This window comes from Protopterus annectens, chromosome 4.part0, assembly GCF_019279795.1.
Source record: "Protopterus annectens isolate FY-2018-M chromosome 4.part0, PAN1.0, whole genome shotgun sequence".
NCBI lineage: Eukaryota > Metazoa > Chordata > Ceratodontiformes > Protopteridae > Protopterus > Protopterus annectens.
In genome coordinates this window covers 1,332,056,580-1,332,073,703 of record NC_056733.1, presented here as the reverse complement: position 1 = coordinate 1,332,073,703, position 17,124 = coordinate 1,332,056,580, and the positions used below count along the sequence as shown (strand labels likewise).

At 41.6% G+C, this 17,124-nt stretch overlaps 1 protein-coding gene across 1 annotated transcript in view; it reads left to right on the top strand.

Annotated features, from left to right (window-relative positions):
• RAD50 (RAD50 double strand break repair protein) overlaps window positions 1-17,124 on the top strand; it is a gene marked incomplete in the record, with an annotated part of 1,663,481 nt that overhangs the window by 261,932 nt on the left and 1,384,425 nt on the right.

Sequence of the window (17,124 nt, the reverse complement as noted above, 5' to 3'; positions counted from 1 at the left end):
CATCTGCCTCATGTACACTGACAACCCTCTCCTCTTACCTCCCAACACTCAGATTTGCAAGAGATGCACTTATATATCCAAACTGGAAGCCGCACACTCTCCAGCCAAGACCGGAATATCTGATCAAGAGGAGAAGGTCAACACTTGCACCACACCACATGGCACATATAGCTCTCCAGAACACACACCAGCACTGCCTTCACAAAAAAACACAAGCCACACACCCACCTTTCACAGAGGCTCTCAATAAAAATCTGCCCAAACAGCAGAGACCTCCAAGGCAGAAACGCCCTTGACCACCACAACAAAACACTAATCACGAGACACACTACTCTCCTAAACAGTGTGCCACTCAACCAAAGCCCCTAAGGCAAAACATCATGCCCAGCGCACTAATCATAGGTCACTCGATAGTGAGGCACACTGATGTCCCACTCATTAGGCTGAATAAGGAGAAAGCAACAGTCAGCTGCCTGTCAGGTGCTAGGATCCGCCACATAATGCACTCACTTAGGTCCCTCAGCAACAGGTACAACTATGACTCTGTCATTGTTACTTAGATCCCTCAACAACAGGTACAAATATGACTCTGTCATTGTACATATGGGTGTGAATGACCTGAGACATACCTCCCTGGACTTCATGAAAAGAGACATGGAGGAGCTCTCGGATTATGTAGCCCAGGTGGGTATGACCCTTTCCTTGAGCAGCATGCTACCATCACTCAGAATGATACCACAGTACAAGCAGAAAATTATTGAGTTCAACAATTGGCTAAGTTTCTGGTGTCATTGTAAGGGGATCCAGTATTTGTCTGCCTGGGATGACATGATTGACAGACCTCGATGCTTTGCCAGAGATGGCCTACATCTGTCACCCCTGACTTCCAAATACTGGCCTAGACTTTTGCCACCCCTATAGTGCCTATTTTAGGCGGTGTTCTAAAGACCAAATTACCACCGTAAAAGCTACAACCAAATGCAATCTGAGGGTCATGCTGCTCAATGCTTGAAGTCTAAATCTCAAAATGGTTATCGGGCCAAGCCAAAGGGTTGGAAGATTACTGATATTGGTCAGAAATAAAAGGAATGCAGAGGTTAGGCTGATGTTCATCGTGCATACAGCTGCAGTCATAACAGATGGGTTATCCTGCCGTCAGGCGGGTCCTCGGTCAGCCGAATTCCAAAGTCTAGGTCTAGCGTCGGTTGTCATCGCTTCTTCCCTGACGTCAGTGCGGCAGGGGTATAAAAGAGGCAGCCGACGCCATTTTCTCCAGTCTTTCTTGCCGTGCAGTGCCCGAAGCAGAAGCAGTTCGCAAGTGCCGGTCGGCCAGCTCCTGAGATTTACGAAAGTATTTTAGCCGAAGTTTTCTTGAAAGCTAAGTACCCCGTTGGGGAAACTTTTCTTGCCTCAGACCGATGTCAGACAAAGTTAATAATTGCATTTCTTGTGGGAAGCAAATACTGCATAAGGATTTCCACTCTTTCTGTATACCTTGCTTAGGCCCAGACCACGACGTTTCGGCCTGCCGTTTCTGTGCTAGATTCAATAAACGCACTATTAAGCATCGGGCAGAGTTCGCCCTTCACTTTTTCGGCAAAAATTTTAATTATATTATGTCGTCGGATACTCCGACTCCAGTTTTGAGCAAAAAACGCAAAGATAAGGACCGACATAAGAGGTCCGCACCACCTACTGAAACCACGCTAAGGCCGACTACCGGTTCTCCGGTACTCAGCGAGGCGCCTACGCAGCCCCTGACTACCGATGACAATGCATTACCAGTGTCTTCAGTACCCGAGGTCGCAGGTTCCTCGGCCCCCATTCCTACTACAGATCCCGACGCCACTCCTGGCGGGGAAACTCAGAATTTAGACAGGCCTGCCATTTCTCAAGGGGTCTTCAGGCCTTCCTCCTTTTCTATTAAAGCCTTCACTAAATCTAAAGCAGCCATGAAAACTAAAAAACAGGTTCCTCAGACCCCCTCTTAAGGCACCATGCCTAAAAAACAGATGCTTAGAATGGCTGAGGATTTGATTACTCTTATCAGGGGTTCTCAACCGCCCTCTGACAAAAGGCCCAGATTAAAGGAAGACTACCCTTCCTCAGATCAAGCTTCGATTACCTCAGAACTGTCTGAGGACCAGGATTATGCCTATTCTCCATTCGAAGACTCTGATGCAGAGGAGTCTATTCCCTCGGTCTCCCCCCCTGAGGACTTCTCTTTTGGGGCAACCCTGCATACATAGAGGGAACACTTTCATTGGGAAGGCCAAGATTACTCAGATTCCAAGAAAAGGCTCAGGGAATTTCTTCTACTCCCCCAGCATAGGCCTCTGGCTATCCCTCCTGTTTTAGATATATTGGATGATTTGTACACAGAAGCCAGCCTTAATCCAGATTCTTTGCCTCCAGCTCCTGTTAAACCAGACAGGTATTACTGGGTTCCTGATTCCCACCAGTTCCTATATAAAAGCCATACTGCTGACCCAGAAACAATTTCACAGGGTCCCAAGGGAATTAAGGCCTCTACTGCTAAAAACCCATTACCTTCAGAGAGAGATTCCAGAGCTTTAGAAAGGCGGGGGAAAAAGGTGTACACCTCGGCCACTTTAACCATGAGGGCATTAAACTGTCAGTTCCATATGTTAAAGTATCAGCAGTTTTTGATATCTCAGCTGAAAAGCAAGATGACACAACCAGAACAACCAGATTTAAAAGAGTTGCAGGATTTGTTGCATGGTGCAGAGCAAGTGGGTAAACATACCTTGCAGTGTGGCTTTGATGCTTTAGAGGCCTCATGTAGAGCTGCTGTTACGGGGTCTGTTATACGTAGGCATGCTTGTCTCAAAGAGCAAACCTTACCAGATCATGTCAAAGCTAAATTATTAGATGCACCTCTTCAAAAAGATGTATTGTTTGGTGTTAAAGCTGAGGAGGTGCTAAAGAAAATGGAGGAAAAAGCGAAATCAATGCAAACGGTGAAAGATTTCCTGCAGGTACAGCCTCCACGTTTCAGCAGAAACTGGCCTTCAAAAAATTGGTCCTTTCCAGCCACGGACAGACCTCAAAGGGGCAGATACAGGCGCCCAAGGGGTAGAGGGCAACCTCAAGGATCTTTCAGACCCAGACAGTGGCAAGCACCAACCCCAAGAGGTGGAGAAGATAGATCACAGTCATTTAGAAAACAGGCACAATGACTTCCCCCTACACCTGCCAAGCAAAGCTTTAATGGCAGCACCTTTGGGCGGAAAACCCATTATTCTCAAAAAATTGGCATATTGTTACAAAAGACAAATGGATTCTGGACATTATAGACAGAGGCTACAGGTTCCACTTTCACACCCTTCCAAAAATGAGAGGCATGCCAAACCTGCCACAAAATCAAAGGGCAGAGGCACAAAAACAAGTTTCAGCTCTCATGGACATGAAAGCAATTCAAGAGGTACCTGCAAAAGAACAAGGTCAAGGGTTTTATTCCAGACTATTCCTGGTACCAAGGAAAGACAAAGATTGGAGACCTATCTTAGACCTATCCATCCTAAACACATATCTACAGGTGCCAAAATTCAAGATGCTCACATTACAGCAGCTTCTTCCCATGCTGGGCAAGGAGTCTTGGCTGGTAACATTGGACCTCAAGGAGGCATACCTGCATGTCCCTATCAGACAAGATTGCAGAAGATACCTCAGATTTCTTGCAGGTTCAACCCATTACCAATTCCCTGCATTGCCCTTATCTACTGTACCCAGAGTGTTTGCGAAATGCCTGGCATCAGTAATCGCCTTCTGCAGACTACAAGGGATACAAATCTACCCATATCTGGACGACTGCCTGATCCAAGCGGACAGCAAGGACATACTACTGCAGCACCTGGCATTTGTAATAAAACTGTTGAACTTCCTGGGATACACAGTCAACAAAAAGAAATCAAAACTAATACTCTCTCAACAAATAATTTTCCTGGGTGCCAGCTTGGATACAACCACCCAGATGGCCTACCTCACGCCAGACAAGCAAGGGCAACTGTCTCAATACTTCAGAAAATGGCAACTTACACCAGGCTAACTGCAAGGAAAGTCCTGCAGGCTCTGGGATTCATGGCATCTTGCATCCTACTAATCCCATGTGCAAAGCTGCATATGAGGAAACTTCAATGGTACCTGAAAAACTTATGGTCTCAACACAGCCACAGCTTGGAAGCAATTATACCACTCATTCCATGCCTTCAAAAGGAATTTTTGTGGTGGACTCAAGCTTGCCAAAGAAACACAGGTCTTCCTTTCTGTGTACCTCAAGCAACTCAAATCATCACAACAGACGCCTCAGATTACGCCTGGGGAGCACACATGACAGATCAGTGCATTCGGGGAAAATGGACCCGAAAAGAGAAGCACCTTCACATCAACCAAAAGGAAATGCTAGCCATGCAAAAGGCTATTATGACCTTCAAAGACCTACTGCATCCAGGCCAGCTATTGATAAGGACAGACAACACCACAGTGATGTGGTACATAAACAAACAGGGTGGGGAACTTATTCATACCCCCTGTGCAGGCAAGCCATGACCCTATGGAACACAGCACTGGAATTGCAAATTCAACTACAGGCACAATTGCTGCCAGGGAAGGAAAACACACTGGCAGACAACCTAAGCAGAAATATGACAGATCCACACGAATGGAAGTTGCATCCTCGAGTTTTCACAAAGACAACTCAGGCATGGGGACAGCCAGACATAGATCTCTTTGCTACCCACAGAAATTGCCAGTTGAAAAAATTTTGTTCAAGGACCTATCATCCACAGGCCTGGAAAGTGGATGCACTTTCCTTCAATTGGGCAACATTGACAGTCTATGCCTTCCCGCCTCTTCCTCTGCTGCCCAAAGTTCTATTAAAAGCCAGAGCAGAGAGGCCGAAAATGATTCTCATTGCTCCAGACTGGCCAAGACAACACTGGTATCCGCTCCTGAAGAGCCTGACACATTCCCCACCATGGATCCTACCTCTAGTCCCTCTTCTGTTGTCCCAGCACAACTACAAAACCCTTCACAGCAATCTCAAAACTCTAAATCTAGCTGCATGGAGAATTCCTTGATTTCCCAACAGTTTCTCCTCTCCATGGAGGTGCAGGATGTCATCTTGGAGGCCAGAAGACCCTCTACTAGAAAGGCCTACTCCGCCAAATGGAAACGATTTTGTGCCTGGAATCAAGAAAAGGGACAGAATCCTTGGGTAATAAATGTACCTCAAATTTTACAGTACCTAGCTGAGATGTTAAACAATGGATTTTCCTTCTCCTCCATCAAGATCCACGCTTCAGCCATTTCTGCACAATACAACACAGATCCTCCTTTATTCTCTCACCCTCTCTTAAGGCAGTTCCTCAGAGGGGCAAAGAATATAAAACCCCCAAGGAAACCACCAGTCCCTGCTTGGGACCTCATCTTCGTATTGGAAAAGCTGACCCTTCCTCCCTTCGAGCCAGCTTCTTCAACAGAGTTACAGTACTTGTCATGGAAAACAGCCTTTCTTCTGGCTATCACCTCAGCATGCAGGGTTTCGGAGCTACAGGCCCTCATGGCTGTGCAACCATTCATCATTTTCCATCAGGACAGAGTTTCCTTACGAACCAACCCTACCTTTATGCCAAAGGTAGTATCCAGTGTAGCTTTGAATCAGACTATCCACTTACCTACCTTTTATCCTAATACACAAAACAAAGGGGAAAGACTACTACATTCCTTGGACGTTCACAGACAACTTCGTTACTATTTGAACAGAACAAAGCCATTCAGGAATTCTGAGCAACTCTTTGTGTCCTATGCTGCAGGTGCTCAGGGAAAGGCTATTTCCAAACAGACCATTTCAAAATGGATAGCCCACTGCATATGCTTTTGTTACTCATTTCATGGAAAAACTGTGCCTACATGCATCAGATCCCACTCAACCAGAGCCACAGCTGCCTCTGCAGCCTTCCTCAGGGGGGTCCCTACCAAGGACATTTTGGAAGCAGCCACCTGGAGTTCAGTGCACACTTTCTCCAAGCACTATCACCTCCCACTATACTCAAAATCTAGAGCGGGCTTTGCCACAGCAGTCCTGCAGGGCATCCTAGCCCCTCCTAGTTCCACTTAGTGCCTACCACCCTTACTTAGCTTTGGGATTCTACCCATGTGTTATGACTGCAGCTGTATGCATGATGAACATAGTACAGTTTTGTACCTACCATAAATGTAGATGTTTGAGTGCTCATACAGCTGCCGTCCAGGTTTCCCTCCCTCCATCCCCTCTTAGGACAGGCCTTATGACAAACACTTTTCATATAACCTTTTTGGGGTATTCTTTTATGGTGTATTTGCTTGCAACTACTGTTTTTTGATTTATCAACATTGCATCTTTGCATAACATTATGTTTACCTTCTTTCTGGGGGCACCTGACATCTGGGGCAAGAAAAACTGAAGAAAATGGCGCCGGCTGCCTCTTTTATACCCCTGCCGCACTGACGTCAGGGAAGAAGCGACGACAACTGACGCCGGACCTAGACTTTGGAATTCAGCCGACTGAGGACCCGCCTGATGGCAGGATAACCCATCTGTTATAACTGCAGCTGTATGAGCACTCGAACATCTACATTTATGGTAGGTACAAAACTGTACTTTTTCACTCATGCAACATCTTATGATGTCTCCAGGCATTTCTGTAGCATAAGCTGAATAATGCCTGTAAGAGTCTACTAGAGCCTTCTCGAATTTCCATTAATAAGATAACACCTTTAAGCTTACATGATGGGCAAACATGGCTGCTAGTGATACCGCTATCTGTCTAGAACAACTAGAGAGATAGTAAGTGATGTTCTCTTATATCATTGTGCAAGTGACCATCACTTTCATACTTCTGTAAATGTCTGGACAGCTAGACGACTTGAACAAGATTGTTTGGTCTCGTACAAAAACTTTCAGATGGTTGAAAAAAATTCTGCTGCTGACAGTATGTGTGTAGCTTGAACAGTTATTGATACATTAAGTTTACATAACTATACAAAAGTTTATTTACTTCATTGTGAATCAGAATTTTAGAGATGTTAAATTTAATGAATACTGTAACGTGACAAGTTTTGCGGGAACAATTTTGATGTTTAGACTTCATTAGTAACGGTAATGGTTGTGGAGAAGTGGGCATTTGTTTGTACCATGAATATATGATTTGATTTTTTCTAAAAGGCTTAAAATGCAGTTATTGAAAGTTAGAAAGTAGTGTTACAGATCTCCTTTTGAAGGTATATACAGTTAAATGAGTAGCAGATCGGATAACAAAGCACACACCTAGCTAATTTTAGAGCTTATAATGGGGGAGCGCACACCAAACTAGTTAGAGGCCAAGTATATCGCCAAAGAATTTTGAAGACCTTTTCTCAGTGATGCAGGGCTACACCAAAAGAAGCAGTTTCACGTTACTAAGAGGCTTAATTTTTAAGTGGCTTGGACTGAACTGTCATAGAACCAACTAGACCATTCTAGTTCTGAGAGACAACTCATAAAATGCAGGATTGCCACCAAAGTTAACAAAATGAGCTACATCAGGAAAAAATACATTGTTTTAATGGACCATCGTAAACCATTAAACTGTTCTGAAGGACCTTCAGAGACATTACTGGTGGTTTGAGAGACTGCAGTTTTTTTGCAAATAACTGTGTTTAAAGGGAAGTAAAAGCTAACCTTACCTCTATAGCCAGCCTCGAGCCATCCCTATATAGCCTACATTATTTTTAGAGCATATAAGGATAGACTTTAAATGGAAGTAAAAGCTAACCTTACCTCTACAGCCAGCCTTGAGCCATCCCAATATAGCCTACATTCTGTTTTAGAGAATATAAGGATAAACCATGTGAAAACTTTGAGAAGCTGCAGAGTAGATGCAGTATAAGCACATTCCTCTCAAGCTGAAGCCCCTTGGATTGATGCTATAGTGTAAGCTAGAAGTTGGAGCCAGTAATCTTTACTGCACATTTAGGTGTCATTGCCATTGAAAGAGGCTGTCATTAACGGCAAAGGTTTCACTAGCCTGGTTAAAGGCATTCGCAAGGTCAGCCTCATTTCTCTGCATCACTGGGACAGAGGATAATCTAGTGTCCTGATTCTGGCATGCACAATTGCAAAGTGAAAATCATCACAAGAACCCAGAATCTGCTACAAAGCCATACTGATATCCCTTGTATGAGGTTCAGGGGAGAGGACACTGTCAGTCCCATGTCCAGTTTTTGTGAGTGCAGAGCTTGTGCATGTCATAACAGTCGCCCGTTATGTGGATTTTTCCATATGTTCTGCTTTGATTATAAGGAGGGGGTTTAACTTTTTGTCTTGTGATTGTTACCCAGTGATTGTGTGTGCGCCATACATTGTTTCAATGCACATTTCCAGTATCACTGGGTTAGTACCTTTGCATACGTTGTGCTGGAGGTAGGAAGTACTCTCTGACCATTTTGTTTAGAGGTCTTTGCCTGTACTTTAAGGAAATGTCTACATGTCTCACACTTGGAAATTGCCAGTGAACTTGGCACAACTTAAGCATTGTCTGGGGAGTCTGCTTGCAAGAAGGGTTCTTTGAGAAGAATACATAGAATTAGGATTCTGAGGTTTGGGTAAAAAACTGTAGAGGGATTATATTCACCTTTTTGTAACCATATGCCAACAGGTGGCAGATTAGTCAAAATATGAAATGCAGGGAGGAACATTGTAGACTTGTACCCCAGGTTACTTATTTTTTGTTTGTACACAGCTAAACTTTTCTTCTTGCTTCATAGCACAGTATGAAGAACTAGGTTAGAGATTTAAAAGTAATTTGAAAAGAGGATTAATGTTGAAGGTGCTGCAGGATGCATCTAGTGGGATGTTGTGGAATGCAGGGAGGAACATTGTAGACTTGTACCCCAGGTTACTTATTTTTTGTTTGTACACAGCTAACCTTTTCTTCTTGCTTCATAGCACAGTATGAAGAACTAGGTTAGAGATTTAAAAGTAATTTGAAAAGAGGATTAATGTTGAAGGTGCTGCAGGATGCATCTAGTGGGATGTTGTGGAAGGGAGTGAAGTTTAATCAGTCTGAGGGCAAAGTCTTCTCAGTTTGATCTTTTATGACTTGACAGAGATTGATCAACATGTTATTTTACATGAAGATGTACATCTGTCTTCTTAAATGGATTTTTGTATGTAATATATCTGAATATACCAGCAATTATGAAGAGTTTATGCTGACTTGAACAAGGACTGTTTCTTTGAAAAGTATGCAGCTCTATGCTGACAGGATTGCTTGAGAACATGTGTGTTGGACACCAGGCAAAATTCTATGAATGTTTTAACAGAGATGTGACAACGAGAAGTCAAAAGTGCTGACACATGACAAAACTTACGGGTTCTGTCTATCTGTCTGAAAGCAGAAGAGGAGGGGAGTGAGAGAGAGAGCATCTTGCAAAAAACTTTGTTTTTTTTCTTATTTGAAAATAGAGTGATACCACAGCCACATAAATATTTAAGTATATGATGCAACAGAAGAAGCCTTACATCATTGTAGATATGTTTTAGTTGACTATAAAAGCTTGTAAGAGTAGGCTGTGCTTAACTAGGTGATATATTGCTTTGCTTTCGTGCTTTTCTTAAAGTGCAATGTTCTGTGTATCTAGTAACTGGGTATGTATGTTAAATAGTTTTATGACTAAAAGATTATTTTGTTGTCCTGTATGCACCAAATTGTCATTTTTCTGTTAGTACTCAGTAGTGCACGCAGACAGTATAAGACTGGGAGGGATTCTAAAATCAAATTTACATAATGGGTATGGAAAATAAAAACTACTCACAAAGCAGTCTTACATGGCAGTTCTCAGAATTAAAACATGTTCTATTCTCATTACCTCTAATAAAAATTATTTTTCAGCCCTTCCCACAATTCAGACACAGCTAATCGCTTTACAGGCAAAGATTGGAACAGAGATATTTGCCTCTTGGCCCTAACTTTATTATCCTTGTACCTACCCTGGCTGCTGTGTGTCCCTGGCTTCAGATCATAGGATCGAATCTCTTTAGCTCCCATCCTGCATGAAAGGACCTGCCTAGTCACTAAGGACCCCTTCTAACTACCTTCAACCATCCTAAAGACTGGTCTCCAACTTCTGCTGTTGGTGTCAATTTCCCTGTTGTTTAAAGATCAAGGAACTCTTTAGCTCCCATCCTGCACGAAAGGACCTGCCTAGTCATTAAGGACCCCTTCTAACTACCTTCAACCATCCTAAAGACTGGTCTCCAACTTCTGCTGTTGCGGTGTCAATTTCCCTGTTGTTTAAAGATCAAGGAACTCTTTAGCTCCCATCCTGCACGAAAGGACCTGCCTAGTCACTAAGGACCCCTTCCATCTACCTTCAACCATCCTAAAGACTGGTCTCCAACTTCTGCTGTTGTGGTGTCAATTTCCCTGTTGTTTAAAGATCAAGGAAGTAGGTCCTAAACATTAAGTTGATCTGTAATAATTGTATTTGAACACTAGATGGTGCTAACTCCTGCTGATTATGAATTGTATTAAATTATTTTATTTGTATTATTTATGTATCTTAAATGTATTTACAGTAGTTTTTAGGTTGTTAAGCTGGTTTTAGGTATTATGCATATATTGGTAGGTTTTTAATGTGCGTTTTATATACGTTGTTTTTATATGTTAAGTAGAAATGTTTAGGTTGTTTCCTATGGAAGTGCCTTTTAAATAGTATTTAAATGTTTTATTGGTTAATTAAGTAATTAGCCTAAAGCATATTTAAAGATAGGGGTGGAACCATTCATGTATTCAGTTACACATCAGAAGAAGTTATACGAAACGAAAACGCACTGTGTTTTGTAATTGGCGTTTATGTGTGATACATGTTTTTGGAGTGCTGTGAGTCGCATTAAAGTGTTTGAAGCACAACTAAGGAGTCGAGCCTCTTGTTCTTCTCGAGTGCCTTCTGGTTGAAGTTGATCTGTAATAATCCTACTATACATTTGTATTTAGTCACAGGCTGATTTTTACTATTTACACTGTACCTAGCTTAGAATGAACCTCCGCCACTGAGTCAGAAAGCCAGCAGCCAGACTCCTCTCTGTCCCTGCACCTTTTGTCTTCCCCCCTGGCTCCATTTTTACTGAGCCATCTCTAGCTATCACTATTATAGACACTTGTATTCTGCTCTCTGCCCACTAGGTAGCACTCTAATCCAGCCTTGGCTGATAACCCTTCCTCTAATTTATCTTTTTCTAGATTCCTATCAGTTTTTACACCCCTTTTCCTAGTTGCTAATCTTCCTGGGACTTCTCACTTCCCTGCTCATCTTTTCTCCCTCCTTCATACTATTGTTCTATCTCTTTTAGCTCTCCCACTCCACCATCCTTTGCTACTATTAACTGCCTTACCACTTTCTACTTACCTGTGACCACTTTCTCTGCCTCGGGTATCTCATCCTCTCTGATTGTCTCTTGTCTCTGTAAACTTTTTTAGCTGCTCTGACCCGCTCCGTTCGCCCTCCGGGCTCACTCCGCTCCCCTACCCCCAATTCCCACCCATCCCCAGTGGTCCTAGCCTTATACTTCTGTAACCACACCCCCTGTACATATCACCCTATCTTCTACTTAGCCCCACCCCCTACTTCTTCTACTTAACAGCCCCACCCCCTACCTCTACAAGTTCTTAGTAATTTAATTACCACATCAGGTACACTCTCCTCAGCACATCCTGCTTTGTTAATATTATACAGCATATCTCCTATATTTCACCTTTATACAGCCCCTCTCTTACAATTCACCTTTATTTCATTCTATTTCTCATCACTTCTATCTACTCTTCAACCTCATACAGCACCCTCTCCCTCTCTCATCCTTATTCTTACTTACCTCACTCCTCCCCTTACCATACCCTAACTCCTTATCTACACATCACTATGACCCCATCACACAAGTCTACATACACAAACCTACTACTCCTATCTACTACTCTTGCTTGTCTTACTATACCATATACATTAACCTTCTTTGAACATGTTTCTTTTCCTGAACAAACCCACCCCTACCAGCAAACCCTACCCATTTCCCATATAAACTCACTCAACCACAGTAATATAACCTCTACCTCTATTTATATGCTTCCAAAGTACCATAGATGTACCCATATTGCTTACTTCCTTATCAAAAAAACCCTAAACAACGACTATAAACTCCTTAAGTCCATACAACATCCTCAAAAACACCCCCTACTAGATGGTGATATTCATCCAAACCCTGGCCGCAATACCGATATTCCCACTAACCACCACAACCCAACATCTCCCACAATCATTCTCCCAAACAGATCAGCTAACTCCCTTTTGATAGCTCACCTTAACACGTGCAGCATAAACAATACAATTTCCCACCTACACGCACTCTTAGATGTGCACTCATTTGATATTATCTGTATTACAGAGACATGGCTGAAGCCCTCAACTCTAGACCAGGAGATTATCCCTCCTGGATATAATATCCTGAGATGTGACTGCAAGAATAAAAAGGGTGGAGGATTATCCATATTATATAAATCTGAATTCCGAGTCTCACCCTTCAATGTGCCCCTACCCTCAGATTCTAATGCTGAAACCCTTACTGTAAAACTCCAAATCAACAACTCAAAATCTATCTGTATAATTTGCACATACCCCCTCCACCCCCTGGAAATAATATCAGCACTCTGGAAAATATTCTTAGCCACCTCTCTACTCACCTACCTCAGGATACCATTGTCTTAGGTGACTTTAATATAGACTGGGCAACCTGTAATTCCCCTAATCCTACCAATCACATAAATCTTCACAGTTTCTCACAAATAGTAACCACTCCTACTCGAATCCATAAGCCAAGTAGTTAAGGAATCCACCCTCGACTGGATCCTACTCAACAGCCATCTTGATACTTATAAACCAGGAATCCTTCCCGATGATATCAGCGACCATATGCTAGCCTGTATTATTAAACAAAAAATTCATAGCCCTAACACTAATATTTTTAAAACCTCCCGTTCCAAAAAACACTTTAATCCGGAGAGCTTCCAAAATGAACTAAAAGCATGTGACTGGTCGCCATTGCTTCATCTTCAATTTGATGAGGCGGTGACCTACTTCAATACCAGATTCCTTCAAATCCTAGATTTCCATGCCCCCTATCTCTCTTCCCGAATAAGGACCAAAATCGCCCCCTGGCTCTCAAAACTAACTAAACGAAAGATCCTCCTCAGAAATAAAATCTGGGCCAAATGGAGAGCCTCAAAAAATCCATCAGATCACCTCTACTTCAAACAATTAAGAAATGCCACCAAAAAAGAAATTCTCCAAGACAAAAGAGACTATTACCTTCACCTTCAACAAACCCACCAACAAAAACCACAAAAATTCTGGTCAGGCATAAACAAACTTCTTAAGCCAGGCCACTCTAAAACTCCTGCCCCCTCAGGTTTCGACCATAATAACTCAAACCAGATTCCAGATGCCTTTAATAACTATTTTACCAAAGCCATTCTAACCCTAGCTAATACTTTATCACCTGTTCCCTCTTCCCCATTAGATACCGCTAATACTCCATCTCCAACCTTTCATATAAAACCAGTACCTACATCCTTCATCTGTAACCTCCTTCAAAAACTTAAATCTTGCACCCCTTCTGCTGATTGTCTTCCTGCTGAATTCCTGCAAATTGCAGCTAAAGCCATTGCCTATCCCATCTCCATACTTATAAATAGAACAATCTCAGAAAGCAAAATCCCATCCATATGGAAAGTATCCCACATCATCCCTCTACACAAAGGTGGCCCATCTACGGAACTTTCCAACTTTCGCCCTATCACCTTACTCTATCCAATAGCTAAAATAATGGAGAAGTGCATTCACGGACAACTACTTGACCACCTTTTCTAGAATAACTTACTTGCCAACTGCCAGCACGGTTTTAGGCCATTCCATAGCACAACTGCCCTGCTGTCCTTTTCTGACTCCATAAACAAAAATCGTAACAATAACACTTTTTCATCTACACTTTTATTGACCTTTCAAAAGCCTTCGATATAGTGAATCATAACTTCCTTATTGACATACTAAAAGCCCAATCACTCGATCCACAGGCATTACAATGGTTTAAATCATATCTGGAAAACAGACATCAAGCTGTACTTTGGGATAATAATCTTTCCACACCCCTCCCTGTGAACATTGTAGTACCTCAAGGCTCTATTTTAGGACCTCTTCTCTTTTCTTTGTTTATTAATAATCTACACACCACAATTCCACAAGCCACCTGCATACAATATGCAGACGACTCTACCTTAATTTGTTCAGCCAAGTCCATAACCTCTCTCCAGTCACTCACCCAATCCATATTTAACAGTGCTGAAAACTGGTTCTTGCAGCATGGTCTCCTACTGAACCCCCAAAAAACAAAATTATTGCTCTTTGTTCGTACTCTTAAGTCACCTCAACTGTACTTCACTGTAACCTCTAACAATGGAACTAACATATCCCCTGACACTATTACCCATCTGCTGGGAGTAACAATTGATAACTACCCTAGCTATGATCACCATATTAACTCTACAATAAAGTCTGTTAACAAAAAACTTGGCACCCTTTACAGAATCAAACCCTTCCTAACCCCTTCTGCCAGAATAACTATTTCCCAGACCCATCTGATCTCCACCCTACTCTATGCTTCTGCAATATATACCAATCTTTCTAAAAGCAACCTCTCCAAACTTTCGACATGTTACAATAACATAGCCAGATTTGCCACTGGCACCCCCTTTAGAACTCACCACTGTCACAACATCAAACAACTGGGATGGTTAGAACTGCAGAACGAACTACTTTGCCAGCAATTTGTCATCTCCCATAAGATTCTTTATCACCCTAATAATACCCCAATCCTCACTAATGTGATTACGCCCTACAAAACTCTTACTACACTTCGCTCAGCTAATAAGCTACTAGTTTCCACAATTAAATCCAACAACAAATCAGGGGACTCACTTTTTTCCAACGCAGTAGGAAAAAGTTGGAACCAGCTTCCTAATGAACTCACCACCCTTGCTTCCACTCTTCCTTTCAAAAAGCTACTCAAAGAATACCTTAAAACTCACTGGCTTTGTCCCTGCTCTAATCCTGACACCTCTTTCCCCTTCCTGCGCTCTCTATACTCCTCTACTCTACTACTCTGTGTGTTCCTGTGGTAATGAAAGAATAAATTTGTAATTATTTCTATTGATTGCTATCTCTCAAATGCTTGCTATATGTATTTGTTTTTAGTTTATCCTACTATACTGCTCTGTTCAAGTCTAACTAAACCTCAATTACTATATATTGTATTTTGTCTCTGCCATTGCTTGGAGCTTTTCTCTCCGGGCCTCTACTGAAAATGGACATATATCCAGCTAGACTAGCCCGGTCAACAAATGTAAAATAAATAAATAAAAATAAACTTAAAACTTCCAAAAATTGCAAGAAAAACAAATTCAAAGTGAAAGCATTACAGTAAAACTAGAGTAGAAGACAAGAAAACAGTACAGGTATAAAAACTGTAAAGCCGGGAAAAAAAAGTCATAATGCAGTCGTACGTGTAGAACTATGAACGCATTTATGATTGCTGGTACTATATTCTTTCCACCTCTGATAGGCTGGGCTGTCATCCATCCTTTGTTAGGTGGAATGTTCCTCATTTCATCGTTGAGTAGTCTGTTCATCCATAATTCTTGAAATTTGGGCCTGGCCAGTTTTTCTTTTATGAACATTAGTCTGTTTAGTTTTCGGTGTTGTATGACTGCTCTAGGCTCTTCAGTTTTCTTTTATCTGTTATTCTTGAGGCAGTGGTGGTTGATTCATTCTCTGATGCCTGAAATATGTTTGGCCATTTTAAAATGATAAAGAACATTTAGAATTTGCCAGGAGGGAACCATTGCTTTTAACCCTTCCATGTTATTTGAGATATCTGTTTGTATATTTCCTATTAAAAGGAAGCAGTTCTGATGGGTTCTTCCATAGGATTTTAGAGTCGTTCTGATTGAATGGCATAATTTTCACAAGATGGAAAAGGTCTAACTTTTCTTTAGCTGTATTCATTGGAAAAGCTCATTCAGAACAGTTCAGCATATTACTATTAGATTTATATGTATTGCTTTGGATTAGTATTGCTTGGAATCTTTGAAGTTTGCAGAGATTTCATGATTTTGCTTTTCCAGTCCCATGTGCAAATTCAGTTTTTAAAACTTCTGGGTACCTGTTCTGTCATGCCAAACTTCAACTTCTGGTTACCTGTTCTGTCATGCCAAACTTCCAAGAGAAAAGTTTCATGCTTTTTACTGCTGCTTGTTTATAAAAGGGCTTATACTTCCCCTCATCAGTTAACCCACTATTTCCTTACTGTATTTTTTACATGCCATTACACTATCTTCTTTTCTCTGTTTATACCCCTTCTGCTTTTTTTTTTACATCATATGCCTTCTGTATACCATGACACTGTCTGTTCTCCCCTGTTTAGACACTCCCATACCACAAAACCTTTCTACTTGTGATTTGTTCCTCACCTATGCCTACACATACGTCACCTGTATGTTTTATAGATAAATTCTATTGGGTATTGATTGTACTCTATTTGTTCTTAAAATTATATCTGCCTGCAATCTCATGATAACAGAGCTCACTTCTATTACCTGACCAACTGTAGCTGCACAAAAACTATATCTTTGCACTTGTATGTATCTAAGTATATAAACATGCTTGCAATGTGTGAACTTTATTACTTATGTCAACTGTTCATATCATACTGCATTTATTTATGGAGCTTTCTCACAGGGACACCAATGAAAAGGGGTACAAAGCCTTGTTGGACAATCCCAGTCAACAAGCATAAATAACTATCTCATTTACACGTGTAGCATTCCTTCATATGGTACAGTTTCTAGGATCAGTGGTGATTAATATTTTTTTTGTTTGCCTTCTTTTGTTAGGATGACATTGAACCATTCTAAGTATATGAATTAATTAAGACCTCTAATTTGCACAACAAATAATTATATTTTGCAAGAGGAGATTTTC